This window comes from Podarcis tiliguerta (genome assembly GCF_965153285.1).
Source record: "Podarcis tiliguerta genome assembly, chromosome: 2".
Taxonomy (NCBI): domain Eukaryota; kingdom Metazoa; phylum Chordata; class Lepidosauria; order Squamata; family Lacertidae; genus Podarcis; species Podarcis tiliguerta.
The window spans coordinates 39,097,174-39,109,929 of NC_139535.1; the positions used below are offsets into that span (position 1 = coordinate 39,097,174).

At 44.8% G+C, this 12,756-nt stretch overlaps 1 long non-coding RNA gene across 1 annotated transcript; it reads left to right on the forward strand.

The window, feature by feature from the left end:
* Positions 1–8,112: 8,112 nt before the first annotated feature.
* Positions 8,113–8,729, forward strand: LOC310671282. The gene is made up of 2 exons (XR_014507934.1): positions 8,113–8,533; positions 8,625–8,729. It is a non-coding gene; the product is annotated as an uncharacterized lncRNA (long non-coding RNA).
* The last annotated feature ends 4,027 nt before the right edge of the window (positions 8,730–12,756 follow it).

A 12,756-nucleotide genomic window follows, 5' to 3' on the forward strand; every position in this document is an offset into this window, starting at 1 on the left:
GCGAGAGGGGTTGGTGCGCACCGACCCCTCTCGCTCTCCAGGCTTCAGCGAAAGCCTGCATTCGCCCCATAGGACGCACACACATTTCCCCTTCATTTTTGGAGGGGAAAAAGTTTGTCCTATAGGGCGAAAAATACGGTAAATTCCTGACCGGCAGATATTGGCTCACAATTTCTCCCTTGTGTCTTTTGCATCTCGGCTCCTTTTCTGCCTCTAGGATTTGTTACCATTGCCTCCTCTTTCACTTCCCTCTCTGCCTCTCAGTTGTTTGTCCTGCTGTCTACATTTAGATCATGTGCAGGGTGAGACATTGGTTGAGGTGAGCTGGGAGCCAAGAACCAGGAGCCATGGGATGAGCGAGTCAGAGCCAATGAGCGAGTCAGAACTGGAGGCCAAAATGGAGGCATAAACAGGAATGCAGCTGAGCTCAGAAAAGTCCTTGCCCAAGTAAGATTAGGCTGAAACAGGGCTGCTCCCCACATCAAGTAAATAATAAAAAATGCTTAACTAACTGACTAATCGCGTCGCAGATAGCTCGGTTCTACTCCCCCTAACATTGATCCTGCCCCCGTAATATAAATCCAGGCTACGCCCATGCCCTCTTAGGCGCCTTCCTTTCCAGGAGGCTCCAGTGGCAGCATCAAGCCCTGGGATCTTTCCCAGGAGTTCCTGAAAGTACTTCACTGAGAAGCTGCCACCTGCAGTTCAAAGGTTCACCACACTGGGGAGCTGCACACAGACCCAGCAGTCCCCTGACAGTCTCTGTTTGCTTATGTTAATCTGTAAAATACCATGAACATTGATGCTGTTTCATCAGTCAATCAATCAGTCAAGCAAACAAACAAATAAAGTTGAGAATCCTGGCGTACATCATACAGGAGGGCTGCTGCAGCTGACAGAAAGAGCTACGGCAGCAGGGTCCCACATTGCCGGAGATATAGGAACTTTTGTTTGGTGCAAATGTGTATGCTTTGTGCCCTGCTTAATTTGCATACTTGATTTTGTTTGCACAAATTTGCCTGTGTGTTGTTACGCTGCAGGTGCTTCATATGGACTGGTTTGGGTGTGACCTGGATGTTGCTGTGTGGATATACTCTAAATTAACATACAGTCATCTGATCAACTATTTAGGCAACATATAATAAACTTACTCCTTTCCTTCACTGTGAATTGCAAGGTGCCCTCCTTTAATAAACAGTGGAGCTAAGGAAAAACAGGAGACCAAAATAAAGCAATTATATCCAGAGAAGATGTTGCCTTAAGTGAAACTTCTTCCTGTGCTAAAAGCCTTGTTTTCTTAAAACAATGGCCCTTTCTCCTTTCTGGGCAAAGTGCTTCATAAGCCTTTCAGCATCTCCTGTTGTGGCAAAGCAGCTGATCACTTGACCTGCACAGCACTTTTTGTATGAGAATTGCTTGCAGTTACTCCGTAGCAAATAACTCTGCACTAAGTTGATAAGGTCTTTTCTGTAGGCCTAAATTGCTCGGCAGCTGTGCAGATTACATGATGGGCTGCTGCACAGCAGTGGGAGGGTGGGGAGGCACTAATGAGGCACTTTGCTCCATTAATTGGTCAGGATGGTACTTGATAACTGGCACTTCTCTGTGCCTTTCAGGAAATTTGGTGTAGGAGCAAATTGCAAACATAAAATAAGGCATAATGTAGCTTGCAATTATAGGGTCTGCAGTGTTCAGCGTTGTCCTGAAAACAAAAATTGATTCTTCCCCCCAACAATTCAGCTATATGACAACATGGCCATGCAGTCTCAATTGCACAGATGTTTCCTTCTGTTGTTACCTTTCCCTCTCAGGAAAAAGCTGCATCTGTCCAAGGAGGAGGGTAAATATTAAACCCAAGACTGACATTGAGACTGACATACCCCAACCATGCAAGAGGATCGTGTTGTCAGTGACAGCTAAAGGAGGTCCTGGCTGGGCTTGGTCATGTGGACACAGAGGTAAGTGACATCACTAGAACAGATCTGGCTGGCACAAATCTGTCTGTCTCTCACCTGGAAAGTGAACTTGCAGACTTGGTAACGTGCACTGCATACTGAAATTCTGAAAATGGTAATATTTGGGGGAAGGAGATGTGGGTCCCAAAGTTTTCTTACTGGCATAGTCATTATCATAATGCACAGTGAGCAGCATGGCGATGCGGCATAGCAGGAAGCAATGAAAATACTGTGTGTCAGGAATTTCTAATCTCACTTCAGCTAGCAGAATACTCCTATGCAGGCCTGCTCAAAAGTAAATCCCACTGAGTTCGGTGAGGCAATACGGTTGTGTATTACCTAGAGCTGCTGTGTTGTAGCCTAGGGGTGAGAAATCTGTGGTACTCCGGGTGTAGTTTCTGGAACACAACTACTTGGCCCCGTATACCTGAAGGAGTGTCTCCACCCCCACCCTGTTCTGCCCGGACACTGAGGTCCAGCTCTGAGGGCCTTCTGGTGGTTCTCTCACAGCGAGAAGCAAAGTTACAGGGAACCAGGCAGAGGGCCTTCTCGGTAGTGGCACCCTCCCTGTGGAACGCCCTCCCATCAGGTGTCAGGGAAATAAACAACTATCTGACTTTTAGAAGACATCCAAAGGCAGCCGTGTTTAGGGAAGTTTTTAATGTTCAATGTTTTGTCATGTTTTTAATATTCTGTTGGGAGCCACCCAGAGTGGCTGGGGAAACCCAGCCAGATGGGTGGGGAATTAATAAATGAATAAATTATTATTATTATTATTATTATTATTATTATTATTATTATTCCTGATGCTGCTAAGGCCTAATGAGAGTTGGTTGGAGAGTTGGGTCATTCCCCACTTATTTATGAGTAAGCCCTATTAAACTCAATGTGACTTCCTTAAACATACACAGGTCCGCACTTTACATAGATGCAATTCCCTTAGCCGCACCTGGCCACCCCCATCCCCATTTTCAGTATGGGTTTATCTTCCAGAATTGTTGGAAGGATGGCTTGAGATAATGTGTGGAAAGTGCTATGCTGATGATAAGCAGGATGACGATCCTCTGAAAGCTGATGGATTTTATTTCTACTTTAGGTTGCATTCACAGCCACATTAAAACTATCAGTGAGATGGGGTAGAATGATAAAAGTGCACATGCTTACCACATTAAAATGTGATGGAGTGGTTTTCTAGGTATAAGCTATATGCTTAAATTTAAACATTAAATATTATTTGAAATGGTGAAGTCTTCAAAAGCAGTGGAAAGGCCTCACACGCTCAGATCCCCCATGCTGTTCATCCCTGGTTTGCTACTAGGCCAAACGTGCAACTACGAGTTGTGGCCATTTTCTTTGCTCGTGGCTAAGAAAAGAAAAGCTTAACTATGAGCCCATGTTTGGACAACACAATAAAACCAAGGTTGCTCCAGCAGACTGAGGCAATATGTCCGGGGAAGAGCAAAGCAGGTGAGCTCTTCTGCAGGAGCCACCATGTTGGGAAGTCATAGTTTGGTTTACCGTGTCGTGTGAACCAGGACATTATGTGCCTGAGAGGTGGACGACTTACTTAAGCCAGGTTTGGCCAAAATCTGCATTCATTCATTCATTCATTTATTTAATGTATTTTTATTAAAGATTTTCTTGATTTACAAAAGTATGTGCAGTCTCTCTCATATTATTTCCATGTAAGATTTTTACAAATCAGTTTCATTTGTTGAGACGTTAGGAAGAAAAGGGGGAAAGGGGTGGAGGGGGGAAGGTGAGTGGGGGTGGGGTCGGGTGGCAATGTTTCTATTTTACTTAATATATGTAGGGTTTGGTGTCAGCGTTGTTTGTGCAGGTTTTTTGCTGTTCACTTGTGTTCCTTTGGTGGTGAGAGGTTGGGGTTGGTCTAGGGTGTGGTTGTTCATTTGTGGTTGGCTGTGGTGGTCTTTGTTTTCATGTGTGAGTGGGATGGGTGGGTGTTTGGTTCAGGTTAGCCATATTGATTTATATGCTGTTGGTGGATTTTTGTCATTGTCTTGTTGGGCTGTGTATGTGATAAAGGGGAGCCATACCGGGGTGAAGGTGTCCTCTTCTATTTGTCTATGTGTCAGTTTCAGTGTATTGGTTAATTTTTCTAGGAAGGCTGTTTCCCATACTATTTGGTACCATTGGTCCATGCTTACTCCTGACAGGTCTCTCCAGTGTCTAGTTATGATGTTTCTGGCTGCTGAAAAAAATCTGCTTTTATGAATATTTGGCCTAGATGACGATGATGACTTTGAGGCTCATTCAGAAGTCTTTTGTTGGATTTTTTTTATTAGGTACAGATAATTCATTCCTGCCTTCTCCTCTTTCTGATATTAATGAACGTTTAAACAATAAAGCTAGTATAATACAGCACTGAACTTTGCTGAGTGCTGGCAATAGCCAGCAAGTTCCAAGACAACAGCTACATTAACTCGATCATATTAGAAATATGTAGCATTTTATATTCTTAGCTTCTGCATTTAATGCACAGTTCAGTACATTACTGTTTATGTTCAGTGTAAAATGTATACCATAAAATGAATGTATACCATAAAATATACAGGATGTGTGTAATGGGGAGGAAGTTAATATTGGTTGTTAACTGTGCTAACCATGCACAGCTTGGCATTTTTTTGGTGAGTTTTAACTGCTCTCCTTTAAAAGGAGGCTATCATCTGAGAATAAAACTATCGCTGAAAATGTGTCTCTGAGATTAAAGAATGTAAGTAATTTCCCCTTTCCCTTTTCTTGATCCCCAGGCTGTTCGTACCATGTGGCATAACCTTTCGTGCCAGCATCTTTACAATGTATTATTGTTAATTATATATTTGTTATTTGCTTCTTTTCCCTCCAAAAAAAAATCAACTTGAAGTGACTTACAAAAATTAACATTAAAAACAAGGATAAAACAACCTAAACCAGAAACATGTGACTCCCTGGAGAAAGTATTCCATAACTGGGGAGCCACCTCTAAGAAGGCCCATTCTCTCCACAGAGAAGGGCCTTGTAGAAGAATGCAGGATCCAAGCTGGTTCGTGTTGGGAGAGGTGGTTCTTGAGGTCTTGTTGTCCTGAGCCTCATAAGCCTTTATAGGTCAAAACCAGTGCTTTGAATTGGGCCCAGAAACTAATTGGTAACCAGTGCAGTTAGGCCAGAATTGGTGTTACGTGCTCAGACCGTCTTTCCCAAGTGACTGACCAGAGCATAAACAGAAGAAGTCAGACTATCTGTGCCCAGATAAGGGTGTAGCTGGGCCACCTGCCAAAGCAGATGGAAGGCAACAGGTCTGACCGCTCAGGGAGACTTCCTGTTCTGCAGCTCCCAGCCTTGAAACTGTAGCATCCCTGAGGGGCTGAGGCGGCGGGGGGGAGGGAGGGTCATGACAGAACCTCCCACCTCATAACAATAATGCCTCTCCTCCTCTGCTTCCCCAGGGTTCAATTCCTCTGTCCATGATGCAGCCATTTCCTCAGAAACCAGGTAGATGGGTCATCTGTCCCACACAGTCTTTCCTGCTTGCAGGTTCTGCAAATGTAGCTGTGCCTGTGGAAAAGGTATTCTTGAAACTGCACTGCAGCAGCAGCAGCAGCGGTGGGACTAGGGGCACCAGCTAGTCTTGCAGCTGAGAATAAAACACACACACTTCCACTTGGCCCTCTCTAAGTGCCCGTTTGCTGAATTTTTCAGCCTGCAGCCACCAATGTCAATGTGTTTTGATTGATGACTCATTTGTCACATTGATCTATATCCCCTTCTGGTGGCAGTAGAGTTTTTCGGTGTTCTGTTTTGTTTTTTAAACCATCCCCGAAAAGAATACATTTGAAATGTAATCAATGCCTCATCCTAATGGTCGGGGATGACTCCGGGGAAAGGAGTTTTACACTCCTCCCTTTCTATGTTTCTTGGTAATTGGGCACCAGGCAGAGAGGAGCTGCCCTCCTGACTGGAGGCCAGATGAGCAGATAAATGATCAAAGGAGCGAAACAGCTGGCAGCCTTCCAACACACAGCAGGCGCGTGTGTGCACCGGAGGGGGGAGATCAAGCACAACGTCATTGTCACCACCATACCCTTTTGTGGACTGTTTAATCCGGAGGAATAAATTTGCACACTCTCAGTTTGCGTGTGTAAAAGGACCCCAGCTCTGTTTTCACCCTAATGGTGATGGCCAGGGGCTCTGCTACACGTCAGCACAGCCATTCAGACAGTGAGCGAGCAAGGAGATGGGAGACTGTTGGGAGGCTGACTACCCACCTGTGAAGAAGTAGCCTACCAAACTGAGCTTGTCCCTTTAAGAAAGCCTCTTCCCTACCTCCACAGCTGGAGGCAGTATGCTTTTGAATGCCAGTTGCCTGAAAACACAGCAGGAGAGAGTGCTGTTGCTCTCAGGTCTGGCTTGTGGGCTACCCATAGGCTTCTAGCTGGGAAAACAGGATTCTGGACTAGGTGGGCCATTGGCCAGATCCGGCAGGGCTCTTCTTATGAACCCAGAGAACTTTTTCCTTCATGAACTCAAGGTGAGCAAAACAAATTTTCTGCTGGGTACCCTAAATGAGTTTGCCGGTGCTCCGTCTGGCAGAGGGGAACGGACGCTTCATTCTCACCTCCCACTTTCCCTGGCCATCAGTAAGCATTAATAATAATAATAATAATAATAATAATAATAATAATAATAATAATAATAATTTATTATTTGTACCCAGCCACTCTGGGCAGCTTCCAAAAAAAGATTAAAAATACATCAAAATGTCGCACATTAAAAACTTCCCTGAACAGTGCTTTCTCCACACATGTTGTCATTTCCTGACTGGTGGACCTTCCTAGATCTGCCAATACTCCCCCTTCCTGGTACACAAGGTAAAGATGGGGGGATGGTAAAGATTAGGGGAGGGGAACTATTTTTCCCTCATGGAAAGCTGGAGAGAGGCAACCTTACATTTGATATTCTGTATACCCAGCTTGAAATTCTAAGAACCGGCTTATTTAGCATTATTTGCCTAGCCCATGTGCCTAGTTGTGGCACATCCTACATGTTTAGGAGAAGTAACGGGATTGAGTCCTGGCTGGTGGCCTTCAATGGCCCCCTCCTCCATGAATTTGTCTAGTTCTCTTTTAAAGCCATCCTGGTTGGTAGCCTTTATTGCATCCTGTGGGAGTGAGTTCCATAGTTTAGCTATGCTTCATTGGATATTTGTGAGTTCTAGTGCTATGAGAGAGGGGCAATTTATCCTGAATCATTCACAAATAGGATTTAAATTATTCTGAAGGAAACATCTCTATCATGATCAGATTTTACCTGCTTCCTTTTTTTTTTCATTTTACTTGGAAGCTGGGCAGCTGAAGGTGATTTTGAGGTAGGTTTTTTTTACATAGAAACGTCACCATGAAGGCTGAAATCCTATACACTCTTACCTGAGACACGCTTATCACTGAACTCAATAGGCACTACTTTTGCACAGGCCTGTGTAAGATTGCACTGGCATTTCTCTTTAATTCTTCCATACTTATTCATTCTGAGGCCTCACATGGCGAGGCTGCTATGTGCAAATGCCTATGTGAAATTCATTCACTGAAAGCTAATGACAGGGTTTTTGTGGTTGCATTGCTATTTAACAACCCAGAGGTGCATTCATCGGGACAATTTATACCTTAATTTTGCATGTGGTTTCTTACCCATCTCATTTTCACGTGGGGAGGTGTTGGGCCAAAATAGCGCCTAAATTAAAACCTCCTGGCTTCCCACATCTGAGAAAATGCTGGCTTGAAGGTGCCGTGAGGAATGCAAATTGTCACGATGGCTGTTTCTGATAAATACCTCCCCCTATGAAAATGAGGTGGTGATATTGCAGTATGAGGGCTTTGTCCCTTTCAGAAATGCAAAGGGGTATTGCGGGGGGGGGGCACTCAAATGAGCAGGCAGCAAGGATGAGAAAGGCACCTCGTGATGATGGGAGTTCAAAACAAGTTTCTGAGGGCCAAACCTCAAGTGAGCTGGGTGACCTCTGGGGTCTGCATTTTAAAACAATGGAAGGGGTGGTGGAAAGGGTTCAGCTGCTCTGAATCGATCACCCTCTAGCCCTTTGAAACTGATTTAAGATAAGCAAAAGATATTGGGAAATTGGATCGTGGAGGTCTGGAGCCCTAGTAGAAGAGGCCTCTTCCAATATGGGCACCCCTTATGAGTTGGGACAGGGCAGCTGAACTCTTTCTTATTTTAAAGTCTGAGGCTTTTTTAATGGGTTGAGTAGAAGTCTGAAGTAGGTTTAAACGTGAAAGGGAGACAGTCACCCAGTGGTAAGTTTCCATTTCCTAGTGTGGGGAAAGGGAAGAAGAAATTGCCCAGACGATAGGAAGGAGGAGATTGGAACAGGATGACTTTAGTAAAGGCACACTGAGAGAAATAGCAGGGAGGAGCATTCTGATTCTGGAATTTAATGAACAAGGAAAAGCAAAGGCTGAAGAAAGAGAGAGAGAAAACTACACAGAGCCACATTAAAGACCCGTCACCCCCTAATCCCGCCTCCTCCTTTGAAGGACCATGATTGGCCTCTTTGATCCCAGCACTTGGTAACCAGACGATGAGCTCTGCCAATTATTTAACCCCCCCCCCATCTGCTTTTGCCTCTCTCCCAATATAATTGATTTATTTCCTTTGCAGCTGATCAAGAAACCATGGGAGCTTTGAAAGCAAGGGAACAACATCAAATATGTGCATGTGTGTGTGTGTGTGTTTAACTATTTAATAAAAACACCCCTTGAAAAATTGGAGACATTAGTGATGAAATAGGCAAATCTGCCTTTCATTCCCCACCCCTCCCCATGGAAAGTTAAGGCCTGCTCTCAAGCAGAGGAAAGAGTGGTGTCCTGCTTGGACAGCATCAGAGCAACGTTAAACTGCAGTACTTGAATTAGATGGGCAGAAGGCATTCTGGTGGGGCTGGCCCTCCCATTAAGCAGAGTTAGGCTGCTCTCTCAGGTGGCGGACAATGGGAAGCACCAGAATCAGAAGCACACTCCTCTTGAACCCGCACTCCAGTTCAAGTGACAGGACTAAACATTAGCACCTCTTCCAGGCTGCCTGTGTTTTGCAGGTGGGATTCTAGGGCACTTGGGCAATTAAAAGTCGATTTGGCACTCTTGCAAAGCAGACCTGCTTCCTGCCCTCTGTCCCCATCAGGCTCCTTGTGGAAATGAAAGGGGTGGGGAAATGCCCTGGGGAATAAGGTTTGCATGACACAAATCTATTCTCCCCGCAGTCAAAGAGCCCTTCTCTATGGGAACAGAAACTGGATAACAGTGTGGTTCATCACACTATTCATCAACCCCAACTAACCATTCTAGCCCAGAAGCAATAAAATAAAACAGAACCAGCAAACAAGCAGCTTTCAATTAAAAGAACTGTTGCCCTTAAAACTTCCAATAACACTTTTCTTATCCACACTGGAAAAACTGGTGCGGAAATTGTGCATTATTGTCAGAAATTTAAAAAAAAAATAGATTCCGTGCAAAAAGTGAACAAACAAATTATGCATGGAAACAAACTTTAGATACTTGGGTGTTAGAAGCCAGTGGACATGGTGGCTGAAATAAGTGGCACATTAAACTAAGGAATGGGAAAGTAGTAAAGCAGGGGAAAGTATGAAGACGTTTTGTGAGCATATGCATAGCCTAAAAAGAGGGCAATATTAAGGACAATTTGAATTTGTTTTTCCCCTTCCCATCCTGTCCCAATTATTTTTCTTCCCTTGTACTTTCTCCTTTATTATTTCCTTCTGTACTGCATTTTTGCTCATTTGATTTTCTCTTTTATTGTGGCTGTGGAAGTATGAGTAGATGTGAGTGTGTGGCTGAACATATAAAAGATTCATAACAAGTTCCAAAGTCCTTAATAGTGTGGAACTTTTATGGAAGATTGTTCTCATAATTTCAAAGTTGAAAGGATGGTTGCAGGGCGGGGGGAGGGGGGGGTTGGTGAGTGAAATGGAGATCAAGAAACATGCATATGATAAACAGTTCAAAACAACTTCTTATTGACTGACATGTTTGTGTAAAATAAATAATATATAAATTTAAAAATCAACACGAGCATATTAGCATAATCCATTTGCTTAATTTATTCCTTAATTCATTCCAGCTACAAGATTTTGGCACCTACAGTGTTTAGAATTCATTTATCATTACACTAGGTCAGTGGTTTTCAACCACTGTGCTGTGGCACCCTGGGGTGCCTTGAATGATGGTCAGGGGTACCACGGGCAACACTGGCCTCTGTCCCTCTCTCCTTCCCTCCCTCCTCTGATGCCCTCTCCCTTCTCTGCCTCCCAAAGGCTTGCACAGCTGCTTGTTGCAGGAGCCCTGGCTACAAGCTCCCCAGGCGAATGGTGCCTCTGGGAGTACTTCCCAGACCCCCGTGGGGCAGCGTGAGGAGGCACCTCTCTTTGGGGCAGGAGAAGCAGCTCAGAGACCGGGGCGGCAGCTGCGGCTGCCCAGGACTCCCAAGGAGAGGGGAGAGGAGAGGAGGCTGAGGGCACACTCTACAAGGGAGGGTGTTTGAAAAAGCGTGAGAGGCTGCCAACTCTGCAGGCAAGAGGTGACGTAACTGGGCTCCTGAGCCCCACAGGGGTGCCGCAGAAAGAATGTAGTTTGTCAAGGGAGCTGTGGACCCCAAAAGGTTGAAAGCTTCTGCACTAGGTACCTTGGTCGCTTCTCTTGTGCATATGTAAGGCAAGACCCGTCCCCCTCACCTTGCACTCTGTATTGCAGGGACAGTCAACACGATGACCTTCAGATGTTGTTGTATTACAGCTCCTGTCATCCTTGATCATTGGACCAAGCTGGCAGGAGTTGAAGGGAGTTGTCCAATAATTGGAGAGGACATTTGGCTCCTCCTCCTATAGACTAACAGCTGTCACATGGCTGCTATCAGATAACGAGTTTCTCAGTACAAAGGCAGATTTAGGGGTGTGCGACTAGTTTGCCCATACTAGTTGCTGAGCCAAGAAGGCGCCGCAGTGGGTGCCACAACAATGACGAGCCATAGGAGAGATGTGGTTGTGGGGGTGAATTTTGATGTTGACCTTGAGGAGGGGGAAAGAGAATGTGTGCTTGCAGGCTTTTTGCTAAGGCAATCACCAGAGATAATTTGTTTCTACTCAGGGATTACCTGTAAATATCAGGTCTTGGTCTAAAAGTACATCTTTTCTCATCAGGCCTTTCTGTTGTCTAGCACCTGAGTTGGGTAGAAATTGAAGTAACACACCTGGCCACTCTCTAATGCCCCCACTATATCTGGGCCAAAGCAGGCCTCTCTCCTGTTACATAGTGTTGATTGGTTACATGTTACTGTAAAAGACGGAAGCATCTTTAAGGCCCAACTCTTCTGCACTCCCAAGACTTTCCTCAGTTGCTAGTATGTTCATAGAAAGTCATTTCTGTTTTGTGGAAGAGGTCATGAGCTATGGCTTTGCATAATGCTTTTTTTCTTAAAAAAATGTTTAGGGGTACTCTCATTTTGACTCAAGAAAATCACCATTTTATAGTTCAAATTGGGGAAAATAAATACAGGAAATGGACAAAAGTACAAAGGTTCACAAAATGTTTAGGGGTATGCTTTACTTTACACATGCTATATGGGGTTGGTCAAATTATTTCATGTCCCCGTCACTTCCCTAGTTAAGTGGTCAATTGCATTCCTTACTGCCACCAAGCAGACAGGAGTCTCATGAGGCCTGGGCAGTGTTAGCCTCATTTTACAAATTCATAGGAACCTGAGAATAGCCCCAGTGGGGCACATACTTGACACTGTACTGAAAAAAAGGTGTAGCTAAGTGGCCAGAGTAAAGGGACCAATATTTACTTATTTGCCTCAATTCCATAATCTGTAAAATGGGAATAAGGATTGCCATGGCAAAAGAATACAAAAGGAGCACAGTGGCCTTTGCACATTGGATGTAGGGTAGATGTCTATGTCACCATCTCCAAAGTTTATGCAATATGGGAGTCGAAGATGCAACATCCACATCTCTCAATTGGCGCCACTTCTTCCATCCCAATAGCCCATATTGCTTTTTCATGTTTAAGAGCTGCCATCCTTACTTTGCTTGTTTTGACCAACCCATCCTCTCAACATCCAGGTTGGGTTATGCCATTGGCATGGCAGGTGGTGCAGCAGCTCTGTAGCAGTAGGAGAGCATGAGAAGGCAGGACATTGCTCAGTGATGCAAGGAGGATAAGTGAGGGGGAGATATGAAGGCTTGCTGCAGTGTCAGGAAGCAAATGGAGGCCAGTGCACAGGACTAAATTTGCCAGGCGAGATTATGGGTCAAGCATGTCCAGGCTGAGTTGTGATAGTGACATTATCATGGCAGCACCAAGCACAGATGCAACATTTAAGATCCGTTTTCTGGATTGCTTCTTAATGGACTTGGATTAAAAGGGACACAGCAGTTAAGAAGGCTCATCTAGCTCAGCGCTTGAAGGAGCTCTCAAACACTAGAACATGCTCACAGCCAGTGCTGTGCAAACCAGCAGACACCCAGTCCTATGTTGCCGTAAAGCAGTTTTACTCCAGTTCCCCTTAGCATTTTTTTTTTTTAGAACAAGGATGAAGAAGCTGCAGAACCTGTTATGCTTAACTCCAGCCAGCCTGTATTCTGCCAGCTCTAGGGATGCTGTGACCAAGCACTAGGTCTTGAGCTGCCACAGTGCAGTGAACAGGGCTGTGGCTGAAAGTCTTGGAGTAGGGCAGCCCAAAGTTCTCGAGTCTGCACCCAAAAGAACTAGGCTGGTTA